Genomic DNA, 4,542 nt, shown 5'->3' with positions numbered 1-4,542 from the left:
GTAGAGAATTGGTATGATTTCTACCTTAAATGTTTGGTACAATTCAGCAGTGAATCCATCTGGACCTGTTGTTTTCTGTTTGGGGAGGTTATTAATAATTTTTCATTTCACCTAGGTTATCCAATATGTGGGTAGAGAGTTGTTCATACTATTTCTTTATTACCCCTTTAATGTCAATAGAACCTATAGTGATGCCCTTGCCTTTTAGTTCTGATAGTAATTTGTGTCCTGCCTCTAGTTAACCTGACTAGAGGGTTCTTGATTTTATTGATCCCCTCAAAGAACCAGATTTTGGTTTCTGATTTTCTCTATTGATTTCTGTACTAATTTGTATTATTTCTTTTTTCCTGCTTACTTTGCATTTAATTTGCACTTCTTTTTCTAGTTTCCTAAAATGGAAACAGATGATTGGTTTTAGATCTTTTTTCTTTTCTAATATGTGCATTCACTGCTATAAATTTCCCTTTAAGCACTGTTTTTAGTGTATCCCACAAATTTTGATATGTCTTCATTTTCATTTAGTTAAAAATATTTCGTAATTTCTCTTGAGATTTCTTGTTTGATCGATGTGTTATTTAGATGTGTGTGTTTAAGCTCAACATGTTTTGGAAAGTTCTACTTTCCTTTGTAATTGATTTCTAGTTTCATTTTGCTGTGGTATATGGCAGATATTGTGTGATTTATATTATTTAAAATATATTTGCCCTGGCCAGGTGGCTCAGTTGGTTGGAGCAGTGTCCCATACACCCAAAGGCTGTGAGTTCGATTCCCAGTCAGGGCACATACCTAGGTTGTGGGTTTGATCCCCGGGGCACGTACAGATGGCAACCAATCTATGTTGCTCTCTCACATCGATGTTTCTCTCTCTCTCTCTTTTTCTTCTCTGTTTCTACAAAAATCAATAAAAACATATCCTTGGGTGAGGGTTAAAAAAAAATGTTAAAATACATTTACGGCCCAGAATGTGGCCTATCTTGTTAATGTTCCATGTGAGCTTGAGAAGAGTGTGTATTTGGCTATTGTTGGATGAATTAGTCTTTAGATGTCAATTACATATAATTGTTGTTGAGTTTAACTATGTCCTTATTGATTTCTGCCTGCTGAATCTGTTCATTTCTGATAGAAGAGTGTTGACTATCCAACAATGATAGTGGATTCATCTGTTTCTTTTTGCTGTTCTGTCAGTTTTTGCAATACATAGTTTTACACTCTGTTGTTAGGTGCTTACAGGTAAAAAAATGTTATGTCTTCTTGGAGGATTGACATCTTTATAATTAAGTGATACCCTTCTTTATCCCTGATTACTTTCTTTTGATTAGTATTAGTCTGTTCAAGTATTAGTGCTGTTTTTGATTGAAGGATGGTTGAATCTGCAATATAAACCCTGGGATAAAAAGGGTCAGCTGTATATTTATTGAAAAATATCTGCATGTAAGTGGATTCAATCGTATGTTGTTCAAGGGTCAACTGTAGTTGGATTAATATCAACCATTTTACTACTGTTTCCTTTTTGTTGCCCTTGTTCTTTGTTCCAAATTTTGGCTTCCACTCTTTCTTTGCTTTTTGTGATTTTAATTGAGCATTTTCTACTATCCTATTTTTTCTTTTTTAAGCATATTGGTTATATTTCTTTATTTTAAAAAAGAAAGAAAACTTTTTTTAGTGGTTGTCTCAGAGTTTGCATTATATATTTTCAGCTAATCCAAGTCCATTTTTAGGTAATACAATATCACTTCATGGACAATGTGAGTGACCTATAATAACAAAATAATCCTAATTCCTTCCTCACATTCTCTGTATCACTTTAATTTCTTGTATCACTGCTGTCATTCATTTCGCTTATGAATAAACATACATAAGCATATATACACATAATGTATGTACATAAACATACATAATTGAATACATTGTTGCTATTATTATTTTGAGCAAACCGTTATGTTAGATTAATTGAGATGAAAAACTCTCAGATTTTTTTGCCTTCAACTATTCCTTTCTGGATGCCTACTTTTATTTTCTGTAGGTCTGTGTCTTGGTATATATTATTATCTTTCTCTCTCTCAAAAAAATGTCTTTTTAACAATTTTTGCAAGGCTGATCTACTCGCCACAAATTTGCTTATTTTTTTTGTCTGAGAAAGTCTGTTTAATATATACCATTGCTACATTTTAACGTTTTGTAAGAATAGCATTTAGTAAGAACCCCCCACCTTGAGACCCTTGTCCTAGTGGGAGGGTGGCAGGAGGGCTCTTTCTGCCCACCTCCTGGTAGTTTTCATTTACTCCCAGGGGGTCTCCCTTCCGACTTTATCTTCATTCTGAAGGTGAATCGAGTGTTTGTAGCTGTGATTACAGAGTGACATTCAAAACCTTTCTATTTCTTTACAGTTTAATGCAACCAGCTGAGAGAGGCATTGATGCACAAGGGTAAACCTTTGTTCAGAAAGGAAATTGGTGTCAGGTTGAGGGCTGGAATTTGGAGAAAACCGCAACTCATTGAGACAATGTCATTTTGTTACAAGCTAAGTAGTCCGGTTTCTCCATTGCCCGTAGTAAGACCACGTGGCCTAATGGATAAGGCGTCTGACTTCGGATCAGAAGATTGAGGGTTCGAATCCCTTCGTGGTTGTGCCTGCTTTTTCCCGGGGGGCACGGACAGCACCTGGTCCTGCGGAGGGGGGTTTTGGGAAGACGCGCGGGGAGCGGGCGGAGCTGCGGGCGCGCCCAACCCCGTCCCGCGCAGCCCCGCAGTCCCCGTGCTCTCGCTATTTTAGGCTAAAAGGACCTCACTGTTGGCCTCCGGTTTGCGTCGCTATGTTGAGAGGTTTATCTTTTTCAAGTCAGCTTAAGTGTCGCCCCCTTGCGAAAGGACAGCGTCTCCCATTTTGGAGGCGCCGGAGCCCACGCTGTGAACAGGCGGCGCCTCTCCCGTGGGCCCGCAGCCCCGCGCCGGGAAGCGCCCGAGCGGCCGCAGCGGGCAAACCCTGGCGGAGGGGGCGCGGTTTCTGCAAAAGTGGAAAAGTCTGGCCAAGGGCATTGAGCACCTCAGCGTAGTGGACAAAGTATTAGAACAACTGGTGCACCCAATGGGACTGGAGAAGGAGTCGCAAGGTGACTGTCTTAAGGATGAGATAATTTGAATTAGTTGTCAAAGGTCTTCCTACTAAGAAAATTCCATGTCAGTCATTTATCGGGAACTCCTTTAAAAAGCCAGTGGAACAACCTGAGACCGGCTCCTTCACGGAAGAGAGGCCCACAGGTGCTCCTGTGGCTGTAGGACTTCATTCCAGTTAAAGCATCTTTTTAAGCAGCTTTATGGAGACACAATTTCTTAAGCTCATATATTTAAGCATATGCATAAGTCTGACCTATGTATAACTCACTGCAATAACCATAATGAACATAGACAACCTCCAAAAGCTCCCTCACGCCCATTTGCAATCCCTGTCCCCTTCCCCAAACCACAACTTTTGATCACTATTCGTTTGGGTTTTGTGGAACGTTTGTAGTTTTTGGAATTTTATTTAAAGGGAATCATACAGTATATGTGGGTGGGGAGCCGCTGTGGCCCCAGGCACGGAGGAGCTGCCTGGGTGAGCTGCAGATGTGGCCCCTGCTCCCTGACCTGGACCTCGAGGCACCAAGGCGATACTAATTTAGCTTGCAGCCATAAATTCTAGAAAGGCTTATGAGGAAGTTGGTCCTGGCCTGAAGGGTCAAGGGGCAGTCAAGCCCCATACCAAGCCAAGGGCTCAATCCTCCCCAAAAAGTTCCCATTAGAAGCTGAGATAGACAGTTACCAAGGTCTGAGCTCCTGCAGGAGGCAGGGTGTTTACTCTGAAAGACCATTCATGCAGCCTTGAAGGAGCTACTCTGTATCGCGCAAGGGGAAGGAATGCGGGGCGGGGTGCTGTTCAGCAAAATCAACAGTGTCTGTATAAATTGAGCTGGGAAAATAAACTCGGGGCAGCAGCAGTCACGAGCTGCAGTCCTCCCGATCCCATCTTTTTTGTCTCTGTCTTTTCTCCATCCTCACCCTTCCTCAGGACCGTTCGACTTTGCCGGAGGGCTTCCGCAAGTATGCATATAAAAATTATTTCACTCATTATTTTGAGATTCATCCATGTTGCTTGTACTGAGTTTGTTTCTTTATTATTTCTTTATGTTTTTAATCCTCACCTGAGGGTATTTTTTCCATCGCTTTTCAAAAAGAGTGAGAGGAAAGGAGGGAGAGAGAAACATCCATGGATTGGTCGCCTCCCGCATATTGCTGGCTGACTGGGCTGAGCCTGCAACCCAGGAGGTACATGCCCTTGGATGGAATCAAGCCAGCAGGGGAAAGAGTCTGTTTATTTTCATTGCTAGGCAGTATTCTGTTGAATGGAGACACCACAGTTTGTTTATCCATTCACCCGCTGATGAATATTTATATTATTTCCAGTTATAAGTAGAGCTGTTATGAGTATGAAATTACCTCAAAAAATTAAAAATGGAGCTGCCTTATGACCCAGTGATTGCACTTCTGGAAGTATACCCTAAGAAT

At 41.1% G+C, this 4,542-nt stretch overlaps 1 non-coding gene across 1 annotated transcript; it reads left to right on the top strand.

Moving 5' to 3' along the window:
• The first annotated feature begins 2,555 nt into the window (after positions 1-2,555).
• Positions 2,556-2,628, top strand: TRNAR-UCG (transfer RNA arginine (anticodon UCG)). The gene has a single exon. It is a non-coding gene; the product is annotated as a tRNA-Arg (tRNA).
• The last annotated feature ends 1,914 nt before the right edge of the window (positions 2,629-4,542 follow it).

Source organism: Miniopterus natalensis, chromosome 5 (genome assembly GCF_054644295.1).
Source record: "Miniopterus natalensis isolate mMinNat1 chromosome 5, mMinNat1.hap1, whole genome shotgun sequence".
In the NCBI taxonomy this organism is placed as follows: domain Eukaryota; kingdom Metazoa; phylum Chordata; class Mammalia; order Chiroptera; family Miniopteridae; genus Miniopterus; species Miniopterus natalensis.
Note: the sequence above shows the minus strand (reverse complement) of the source record. Positions and strands in the feature narration are given on the sequence as shown.